The sequence below is a fragment of the Tamandua tetradactyla genome, chromosome 3, assembly GCF_023851605.1.
Source record: "Tamandua tetradactyla isolate mTamTet1 chromosome 3, mTamTet1.pri, whole genome shotgun sequence".
NCBI lineage: Eukaryota > Metazoa > Chordata > Mammalia > Pilosa > Myrmecophagidae > Tamandua > Tamandua tetradactyla.
Window position 1 is genome coordinate 137,421,422 of NC_135329.1, and position 12,096 is coordinate 137,433,517.

The 12,096-nt window shown below is 34.6% G+C and overlaps 1 protein-coding gene and 1 long non-coding RNA gene across 2 annotated transcripts in view; one reads left to right on the top strand and one right to left on the bottom strand.

Moving 5' to 3' along the window:
* Positions 1-11,889, bottom strand: part of SCN1A (sodium voltage-gated channel alpha subunit 1) — a 130,284-nt gene extending 118,395 nt beyond the window's left edge. Inside the window, exon 1 of the mRNA XM_077154057.1 lies at positions 10,769-11,889. The gene's annotated coding sequence lies outside the window, so the exon portion shown is untranslated. The remainder of the gene's footprint in view (positions 1-10,768) is intronic.
* LOC143677715 (uncharacterized) overlaps positions 1-12,096 on the top strand; it is a 187,143-nt gene that overhangs the window by 144,735 nt on the left and 30,312 nt on the right. The gene's annotated exons all lie outside the window — the stretch shown is intronic.

Here is a 12,096-nt window from a genome sequence, read left to right on the forward strand (position 1 = left end):
TAGAAATGAGATTATACAATATTTGTCCTTTTGTGCCTGGCTTATTTCACTCTACATGATGTCTTCAAGGTTTGTCCATGTGTTGGCACTCATCAGAACTTCATTCCTTTTGCAGCTGAGTAATATACCATTGTGTATATATAGATACCACATTTGATTTATCTATTCTCTGTTCATGGACACTTGGGTTGCTTCCACCTTTTAGCTATGGTGAATAATGCTGCTATCAACATTGGTGTGCAAAGGTCTTTTTAAGTACTTGTTTCAATTCGGTGGGTTTATACCGAGAAGTGGGATTGCTAGGTCATATGATAGTTCTATTTCCAACTTTCTGAGGAACTGCCAAACTGGTTTCCAAACTGGCTGCCCCATTTTACAGTGCCACCAACAACATAAAAAATGTTCCTGTTTCTCCATATCCATGCCAACACATATTATTTTTGTGTGTGATTTTTTTTTTTTTTTTTTTTTTTTTTTAAAGGAAAGACAGAGAGAAGGAAGGAAGGATAGAAGGAAGGAAGGAAGGAAGAAAGGGAAACATCTTTAAACATTTTCTTGTTTTATTGTATTTTGTTTTTCCGTTTTTTGTTACATGGGCTGGGGCCGGGAATCGAACCGAGGTCCTCCGGCATAGCAGGCAAGCACTTTGCCCGCTGAGCCACCGCGGCCCGCCCTGATTTTTCTTTTAATAATAGTCAAACTAGGTTAAATGTATTCCTAGAGTATAAAGTGGTACACCCATTTAAAGACTCCTCTCATTTTAAAAAAACATCATTGTGGCTTTTTTTTTTTGATGGACAGGCACTGGGAATCTAACCCAGATCTCTGGCATGGCGGGCGAGAACTCCGCCATTGAGCCATGGTGGCCTGCCCCATCATTGTGGTTTTCAAAACTTGCATTTTCCTAATGACCAATGATGATCAGCATCTTTTCATGTGCTTATGGCTATTTGTATATCTTTGGAGAAATGTTATTCAAATCCCTTACCCATTTTTGATTGGGTTATTTGTCTTTTTGTTGTTGATTTGTAGTAGTTTTTTTATGTTATGGATATTAAGCCTTTATCAGATAAATGGTTGGCAATTATTTTCTCTCATTCTATAGGCTGTCTTTTCACTTCCTCAGAGATATACTATGAAACAAAATTTTGTTGAAGTCCCTTTTATCTATTTTTCTTTTGATTTTCACGCTTTTGATATTATACCTAAGAAATCACTACCAAATCCAAGATTACAAATCCCACCCTCCTGCAATTTTCTTCTAGTTGTATTATGGTTTTACCTGTAATTGTTTAGGTCCTTGATCCATTTAGAGTTAATTTTTGTATATGGTGTAAGTTATAGGTCCAACTTCATTCTTTTACAGTTTTCACAGTGTTTGTTGAAGACACCAGGTTTTTTCCAAATTGATGTACTTGGTGCCCCTGTCAGATATCAGAGGGCAATAGATATATGGGTTTATTTCTGAATTCTCTGCTCTATCCCTTTGTTCTATGTGTCCATCTTTAAACCAGTAACACGCTGTTTTGATTACTGTGGCTTTGTAGCATGTTTTGAGGTTGGGATGTGTGAGACCTACAACCTTGTTCTTTCTCTGCCTTACAGCCTGGGCTATTTAGGGCCCCTTGTGATTACATATAGATTTAAGAGTCAGCTTTTCCATTTCTGGAAAAAGGCTGTGGGACTTTTATTATAAGTATCACATTTAATCTATGGATTGTATTGAATAGTATGATATCTTAATAATAGTAAATTTTTTTATCCATGAACACAGAAGCCTTGTCATTGATTTTATTTAGGTCTTCTTTTTTTCAGCAGTTTAGTAATTTTGAAGTATGAGTCCTTTCCCTCCTTGATTAAATCTATTTTTAATAAATTTAGATATTTTATTTTTTCAGGAGCTATTGGATTTTTTCTTTTTAATTTCTAGCTCAGATTTTCTTTGCTGGTATATACAAACACACTGATTTTGGGGTGTTGATCTTGTAGACTGCAATTTTGCCAAATTGTTATAAGTTTCAGTGATTTTCTTTAAAAATTCTTTGAGATTTTCTACATAAAGTCTCATGTCATCAGCTAATAGAGATGGTTTTATTTCTTTCTTTCCAATTTGGATGCCTTTTTTTGGGGGGAATCATGTTTCTTTATTTGATTACATTAAAAGGAAAAATTTTTTCTCTAGAGCCAACAGTAGAGCACAGAAACCGACACTATAAAGCTAGTGAAAATAAATTTCATTAAGACCACTTGGAGGAAAAGCACAGGCCATAGACTGCCCACCAGCACAGACAGCCCGAGAGTGCCTGGCCTGCTTTTTTTATTTTTTGAATGTTTTACGTCAAATCTTCACACACATACATTCCATACATGGTGTACAATCAATGGCTCACAATATCATCACTAACTGTGTATTCACCACTTTGATCATTTTTTAGAACATTTGTATCACTCTGGGTACACTAATATATATGAGTCTTTCTTTTTTCTTTTTATTTCTTTTTCTGGAGTGATACTGGGTACACTAGTATATCAATCTACCCAATTTATCTTACCCTTTGTACCCCCTATTATTTATTTTTTATCCATATTTTTTTACTCATCTTTCCATACCCTGAATAAAAGGAAGGATGTCATTTTTTTTCCCTAATTGCTGACAAGGACTTCCAGTACAATGTTGAATAGCAATGGTGAAAGTGGCAGGTGTACTTGTCCTATTCCTCATCTCAAGGGGAATGGCTTTCAGTCTTCCACCATTGAGTATAATATTAGCTGTAAGTTTTTCATATATGATTTTTATTGCATTGAGGAAGTCATATTCTCTTCCTATTATTTTGAATGTTTTTATAATGAAAGGTGTTGAATTTGGTCAAATGCCTTTTCTGCATCAATTGAAATGATTGTGTGATTTATTTCCTTCATTCTGTTAATCTGGTGTACTATATTGATTGATTTTCTTATGATGAACCAACTTTGCATTCCTAAGGATAAATTCCACTTGGTCATAGTGTATCATTTTTTAACATGCTGTTAGATTCAATTTAATAGTATTTTATTTATGATTTTTTGCATAAAATATCATAAGGGATATTGGTCTGTAGTTTACTTTTCTCATGATGTCTTTATCTGGCTTTGGTATTAGGGTAATGTTGGCCTCATATTAGGAAGCTTCTCTCTTCTTCAAATCTTTGGAAGAGTTTGAGAAAGAGTGATAGAGTGATGTTAATTCTTCTTGGAATGTTTGGTAAAATTCACCAGTGAAGCTGTCCAGTCATAGACCATTCTTTGTTGGGAGGTTTTTGTTTACTGATTCAATCTCTTTACTTGTTATGGCTCTGTAGAGATCTATTTCTACTTGACTCAAACTAGGTCTTTGTATGTTTCTAGGGATTTGTCTGTTTCCTCTGGATTATCTAATGTGTAAGACCACTTTTCCTCCAAGTGGTCTTAATGAAATTTATTTTCACTAGCTTTATAGTGTCGGTTTCTGTGCTCTACTGTTGGCTCTAGCATGTAATTGTTCATAATACTCTCTTACAGTAATTTTAATTTCTGCAAGATCACTGGTAATGCCCCCTTTTCATTTTGAATTTTAGTTATTTGCATCTTTTTTTGTCTGCTAGCTAGCTAAAGGTTTATATATATTTTTTATCTTTCAAAGAATCAACTTTTGGTTTCATTGATTCCCTCAATTGTTTTTCTATTCTCTATTTCATTTATCTCTGCTGTAATCTTTATTTTTTCCTTCTAATAACTTTAGATTTCATTTGCTCTTCTTCTGATTCTTCCTGATGTTATGTTGATTTTAGTTCTTTATGTTTCAGTATATTTTTCCTTTTCATTCATCTCATGATACTTCCCAATTTCCCTTGTGATTTCTTCCTTGACCCACTGATTGTCTTTTAAAATAATTTTGACATACTTGTGAGTTTTCTAGTTTTCCTTCTGTTATTGATTTCTACCTTCATTCCATTTTGTTCAGAGAAGATGTTTTGTATAATTTCAATCTTTTAAAATTTATTGAGGCTCATTTTGTGACTTAACATGTGGTGTATCCTAGAGAATGATCAATGTGCACTTGAGAAGAATGTGTATTCTCCTCTTGTTCATGTAGTGTTCTATACATGTCTGTTTGGTCTAGTTCGTTTATAATATTCGTCTAGATGTTCTCTCCATTGTTGGGTGTGGAGTACTGAAGTCTCCAACTATTACTATAGAACCTCTATTTCTCCCTTCAGTTTTGTCAATGTTTGCTTCATGTATTTTGGGACTCTGGGTTTAGGTGCATATGTGTTAGTACCTTTCTTTGTCTGTTGTAATAGCTTATGACTTAAAATCTATCTTTTCTGATATTAACATGGCCACCCTAGCTCTCTTTTGGTTAATATTTATGTGAAATACTTTTCCATCCTTTCACTTTCAACCTATTTGTTTCTTAGGTTTAAGGTGAGTCTCTAGTAAACAACATAAAATAGAATCATCCTTTTCTTATCCATTATGCCAATCCATGTCTTTTGATTGGAGAGTTTATTCTGTTTACATTCAGAGCAATTACTTATATGGTGGGACTTCAGCAATTTTGTCTTTTGTTTCTGGTATGTCTCGTGCCTTTTTATGTCCCTCATTTCCCCCATTGCAGTCTCCTTTTGTGTACAAGTTGATCTTTTATGGTAAACAAATTCATCCCCTTCTCATTTCTGTTTCTGCATATATTTAAAATACTTCCTTTGTGATTACCATGGAGTTTTTATTTAACATCCTAAATCTACAATAAACTATTTTGAAATACCAGTTTAACTGCAACATCATATACAGTCTCTGCTCCTATACGCCTCTTTTATGTTGTTCTGTCACACATTAACTCTTTATATTTTGCATGTCCATAACATAGAACTATGACTATTTCTTAATTATATTCTAGATCCTATAGGCCATAAAGAGTAAAGTAATGTACAAACGATACAATATTACTGGGGTTTGCATTTACTCATATAGTTACCTTTATTGGTGGTCTGTATGACCTCATACTGCTCCAAGTTATTATCTACTATCCTTTACTTTCAAAATGAAGAACTCACTCCCTTTAGTATTTCTTATAGGGCAAGTATCTTGGTGACAAACTCTCTCAGTGTTTATCTGTGAACGTCTTAAACTTGCCCTTATTCTTGAAGAACAATTTTGCCAGATAAAGAATTCTTATATAATACCAATCTTCTTTCTTCCATGGTTTTCAATGAGAAATTAACAATTAATCTTATTGAGATTCTCTTGTATGTGATAAGTTGCTTCTTTCAATATTCTTTCTTTATTTTGGCACTCAAAATTTAGATTATTATACCTATAATGATTATTTTGGGCATTCACAAATTTTGCTTATGATAGGTCTATCTGGAGATTGTTTGGCTTCCTGGGTATAGATATTCATGTCTCTCATCAATTTGGAGACGTTTTCAGCCATTATTTTTTCAAATATTCTTTTACCCATTTTTTTTTTCTCTACTCCTTTTGGGACTTCCATAACCCAAATGTTGGTATGCTTCATTGTCCAATAAGTTCCTTGGGCTCTGCTTACTTTTCTTCATTCTTTTTCTACCTGTTCTTTAGACTGAATGATTTAAAATTGTTCAGTCTTCCAGTTGCTGACTTTTTCTTTTGCCTGCTCAAATCTGTTATTTAATGCTCTACTATATTTTTTATTCTTTGTTATTATGGTTTTCATTCCACAAATTTCTGTTTTGTTCCTTCTAACAATTTCTAATTCCTCATTTTGTTTAAGCATTGTCTTCTTGATTTCCTTTACTTCTATGTCTATGTTTTCCTTTAGCATATTGAACTTATTTAGGAGAGTTAATTGAATGTCTTTGATTAGTTTCAATGTCTGTGATTCTTCTGCTGTTTATTTTGTTCCTTTGATTGGGCCATCACTTCCTGTTTCTTTGTATGTCTTCTGATTTTTGTTGAAGTCAGGGTGTTTGATTATTCTGATGTATTAACTCTGTAAGTCAGCCTCTCCCTCTTATCTAAGGTTTTAATGTAAATCCGCTGTGTCGCTGTGTGTTAAGGCTCTTCTTTAATGCTTAGTCCATTTATACTGAACCTATTGAACAGCACATGTTAACACTTCTGTATTTCTCAAATCTCTGAGCTTGCATCTTCTCTCAGGCATGTACAGTTACTGTCAAGAATTTCCAAGTGTCTGTGATTGTTTCCCTTCCAAGAAAGTGATTGCTCTTTCAGATTTTCCTCCAGGGGCCCTGTTCTCTGTTTTTTACAGTTTTTCCTCCCTGGCAGCTGTGGATCCCTCCTGTACTTTGGTCAATCTTTTCATTCCAGCTCTGGAGCAATGTGTCTGCTCTTTGGTTCTGTGCTCCACTTTCCCTTTCCTGCCTCCAGTAGCTTCTGGCTTAGGGGACTCAAACCCAGACCTTGAGTCTGTCTTCCACAGAGCCAGTTGAGGCCAATGCACAAAGACACCCAATATTTTCATTTAGGTGCACTTATAATCAGGCCAGGGGTCCACATTGGCAATGCCTGCTGGCTGCCAAACATCTGCCAAGGGCAGTCAGGCCCACACTTGAGTGCACATGGACCTCGATGGTGGATTGGGCCTCAGTGACCTGCACGTGTGTACACATGGGTCACCTACACACTACTGCAGACAGTCAGATTCCAGGGACCTGTCCATGAATGAATGTGGGCTATGCGGCTAGCTCAATGGATCACACAAAGTGACCTGTGGATCTGAACATGGGGGAGAGGCCCAGAACGGTAAATTTATACTATTGCTCCTCTACCATTTATATGTATCTTTGTTTGTTTTTCTTATAGAGTATTTGTTGAGATATTCTTTAGTTCTGAACATCTTCTAGAGCTTTTAGATAGTTATTTCTTCCTTTTTCTTTTCCTCCATATAAGAGGAAAGATTGACTAGCCTGTCTTACACTGCCATCATGATGCCCTTACTCTAGGGAGGAGTATTTTAATAGCCATTTCACATAATTGTGCACATTCTTCTTTGCTATTCTACCAAAAACTCAACAAATAGAACTCGAAACCCTATTAATTAGTTTGTAACTCTGTTTCATCAAAATCCATTCGTCTATCTTGTACTTTGAATGGATTTATGATAAAGCATTGCCTATTTGTACAATATCGGTTGATTACATTACATAAATCTTCCAAATACTGAAACATTTCCATGTCCATTTGTTAATATCACTACTAATCTCATCAGAAAACCTTAAATACTGAAAAACTTTGAGCTCATGGTGGCAGATACAAGTTGTCTAAAATTCTAATTTTCTCTTGAAAGCTCAAACTTTGTTACTAACAACAAATATTGTCAGCTGTTTTTTCTTGAAATAACTAAGTTAATTTTCTAATTCCATTCATTTTGGAAAAACTCTATGCCAAATAGCTCAGTCTGAAGAACCATAACTTGCCTGTCAGCCATTCTTTCGAGTAAAAATTGTTCTGTGAAAAAGTGGCTAGATCTGCTTACAACTCAAACAATTGTATATGTGTTTTATCTTGAGTCAACCATCATTGGGATGTGGCAGAAATTCTTTGTATTAAAATTCCATTTTACACACACACAGCATTTTAAAAAGACTCTCAAGGATCTAGAGTAAATTTACACTACTTAATCAAAGGCATTATTTAATGAAGCCAGCTTTTAATTCATTTATTTCTATTTATTTATTTTTTTTCATGGGAGTGGCAGCAAAGAATATAATGACCACTGTTATAGCTTAGTGCCACTGCTTTGATAAGTGTTAAAGCTAAAAGCTTTAATTGCTTTTGCACCATTAAGGCAAATGTCAATATGATGAATATCAAATCATGTTTTTATTTTGTTATGAAAAGACCTGAGGGACTCTTTGAGAGGAATACAAGGAACTCAATGGGTCTGTCGACCATATTTTGATAATTACTGCTAAATAAAAAGAATTTTTCTGTTTTGGATTACATTTTATATGAATATATTGAGACTATGATTTTGAAAATATTTTTCCAAAACTCACTGAGTAGAGACAGGTTAGAAATCAAAAAGGTATACAAAAACAAAATGCCTAGGTATGGAAAAATAAATGAGAATAAGGGCGAGGAAGCAGATAAGATTTGTCCCCAGAGGAGCAAAAGCTAGGATTCCATTCTTTGCTGTTTAATAGAGTGTTTCGTGGAGAAGTTCACCCTCCTATATTCTTTCCCGGTGTCTTAGTTAGCTTTTCCTTAACTATATTCAAATCTCTTTTTTGGAATTTCTTCAAAAGGCAAACTTGCCTTAATTCATATAGGTTGATTTATAATCTTTGAAATATTGTTGTATAATCTTCCAAACTCCTCAAATCACCTGAAACCCGAAATGTCAAGGCCCATGAGGCACTAAAATTATGTTGTCTCTTGGGATTGTATCAACACACTGGCATACATAGCCAAAAATACCACTGCCTTTTTTAATGGCATATCACATTCCAAGGCAATATTAAAACTGCTGTCTAGTAGTATTTGTCAAGTCTCAAAGTAACTCTTTCCAGGATTTTCACATCCACTGAATTTCTTAGATTGAAGTATCTTATATGAATTTTCTTAGTTTCTTCTCCTCTATGAAGATGCAATTGGAATTGTACCTGAGCTCTGGTTTCTTTCCTTTATTCAATTTTTCTCTTTAATTCTTAAATTCCTAATGTTTGTTTAGAATTATCTAGATTTTTTAAATCTAAGATATTTCATTAAAAATCTGTTTATTTTTCACTCATATTACCATCACATGTCCCCGACCAAACACACATAATTTTACATCTCCAAGTACAATATACATTATTCCACCCTGCTACCTCTGGCTCAATATTACTCCCTGTTAGTTTATTCTTATCACAATTCCATTTACTAACATTATAGTTTGATTTTATCAATTGGATATATTTGGTTCTAAGTAGTTTAAAAATTTATGCACACACTGTGTCATTATTATAGTTTCTTGTTTTACCATTCTCAGTATCTCAATGCTAAGATGATTCTAACTAAAACAACCCATTGCAAATAGATGCTCCATAAATTTAAAATGAATTTTCTAAAATTTAAATGAATTCAAAATGGAGAAGTCAGATTACCAGATAACACAATTTTCAGGACAATACCTCTTTGATATTTCAAAACTAATTTTATATTAGACACCTGCCCAAAGCCCATCTTGTCTCACAAAACTTTCAAAATACCAAAATTTTCTTGTAGACTGTTTATCTACTTTCATTAAATATTCTAGTACACAAAATATGCACTCAGTTGTTTACTCAATTTTGTTATGTTTTTACTATATTTTGTTTAGAGATACAATGCATATTTTTGTACAAAACATATCCAATTCAACTGAAAAATTATGTATACTAATTTTAAAGCACTACATGCTTATCTCGGAGAATTTGTGAAAAATTAAAGTATTTGAAAAGATAAAATAAATTATTAATGATGACAGGTTTACATGTGTAGATTTATAGGGAATATTTTATTATTTTTTCCCTTTTATATTTTCCTCTATGCTTCATTAAATGAGCATAGATTCCTTTCATGGTAAGAAAAAATTAGACCTAACATACTGCCTATAAAAAAGAAAAATTACAATTAAGAAAACCCAACTCATAATCCCATCAACCACAGATAAGTATTGTTTTTCTTTCCACGCTTTCTACTAAGCAAAAACATGTTTTTTTAAAAAAAGATAATTTGGACCATACTAGATAAATACATTTGCATGGTGCTTTTTATATATATCATCATATCCTGAGAAATTTTGGCAATAAATATTCCTTGAAATATCATGTTTAATCATCCTATAACATCTCATTGTGTACATGGATCAGAATTTATTTTTCTAACATTATATATGTAGACTGTTTTCAATTTTGTTTCAGGGGAATCATTTTTTTCTAAATGGGGAATAGTTTGGGAAAAGTTAGTCAAGGAGCCCAGCCTATCCTTAACTCAGAGGATGAGATGTATGACTTGAACTTGACCAACCATATGTTTACTTTTTGGAACTTTAATCATAAGTAGAGAGCGGGGAAAAAGGCTAGAAGCAGTTGACGATTTCATCCTAGCACCTTGAAGAAGCAACTAAAAAGTCCAAAGTCTGGGTTACCTCGGCCATCATAGCTTTCCTTGTTCTTGTCATTTTTCAGACTAGATTTTAGTGACCCCTCAACTATGTGAGCTGTAATATCTTTCCAAGACATTACTTTTAGTCTTTAATTAACCAAGTTCAATTTCAATTGCTTACTGAAATACTTGTAAATCAATTATTTTATTCACAAATTCTCCATTCATTCCCAACTTTTTGCATCCCTTCTGTTACCTTCTTCACGGAAACAAATGAGAGCCTTAGCTTAGTAAACGCATCATTAATTTTGAATATAAATATCACATTATGGGTATACAACAGTGGAATTTATGTTACCATAATTAAAAAAAAATTTCATCCTCTTTAATTTTAAAGTGTTACATTAAATCATATACAGTACTCTGAAAGTATAATGGTCCTCAGAAAAAAATCTACATTTGCTGTTTTTTAAAAAATTTTTCAACTAATATATACTTCAGTAAATGCTTACTTTTACTTTGTCTGGCTGATGGGAATATTCACTGGCAAATGAATATCGCTTCAACTTTTAAAACTCCTTGCTAGACAGCTTATATGTCAAAATTATAATTATACTAGATTAAGAGAAAAACATTAACATATGAATGCATAAACAAGTAAATGTGAAACAAATACCTGTAAATGTGTCAATATATGCCTAAGTAGTCTCTTAAGTATATAAATAAGTTCTTAAGTAGTAGCAGCTTCATGTATGCTAATTAATTATCCAGTTTCTGTAGAGAGACCACCCCACGTTTCTGGATGTGTTCCTGGAAGACCAATACTCTGTGACTGAAGGAGAAACTGTTGATGGAGGACATCAGTTGAGTGGCCAGGAGGTGAAGGCAGAAGAACTCCAGTCCATGGGGTGGTTCCCTTGGATCCTCTGGCTTCAGTGACTCTCAGAAAGATGCTTGGGTAGGTAGATGCAGACGGTTCAGGAGGCCTAAGTGGAACAGAAGGTCAGTGTTTCTTTGAGTCCCAGTTCCACTGCTGGAGGATGGACCATCAGGCAGTGTGAGGTGGCCACACTGTGGGTTTGGAAGAGCGCCTTGTGCTGTGTTGGTTCTCATGACCTCTTGGGACTCCAGTGTTTTTAGCATGTCCCCTTTCTCATCTTGCTTGGGGCCTTTGGATTATTCTTCCTTTAGTTCTAGGAACAACAAAGTTAATTCCTCCATCAGCGTCGCTCTGGTTGTTTTTGCCTTTGTAGAGGTGTCGAGAAGGCTGGGAATGTTTAAAGACTCTCTGTGTAGCCTGGCCTTCCCTAAAGTTGAGTCAGTTTCTGCATGCCTCTTCTGAGCAGCACTAAACTTGGCAAGATGTTGACATTTCTTGTCAATCAGTGCAGCCAGTGTGTCTGCAAGCTGCTTTTCACGACTTAGATAAAGTCGGCTTCTAACACACTGCATTAGTCAAAATAACAATAAGAAACCCACCCAACAGCTGATGAAAGGTAGACACACTCCTGACTTCCATGGAAGCTGTGGAATATGAGGTCTGGACTCATGCCATTGGGCAGCAGCTCCATAACACCCTCTCACAGGTTCACAAGATCATTGAAAACATAAGTTCCACAGAGGCTAACACTCCCTCTGTGGCACTGAGACCACCACTGCACTCGGCCAGTAACCATGGATCCTCCAGCCTACAACAAACCCCAGAGAACTCCCCAACATTCTGTCTGGAACCCACCAGCAACTGACATCTGGGATTGGTCCAGTGAGGTGGTCAGTAGGGGGAAGTTTCTGGAAGTAAAATCTGCTTCTCTCCAAAATATTATGATCATTCTTTGCTTCTTTTGGTTCTTCTTAAATTGATGTAAGTATGAGATAGAGTGTAATGGTGGTGATCTTAACTGAATGATTGGCAAAATTTTCCAACTTTTCATGGCCTTTTCCCTACAGTATCAAATGAGCCTATCAAGATTTGAATCATTTCCATTAATCTAGAAATTAACTGCT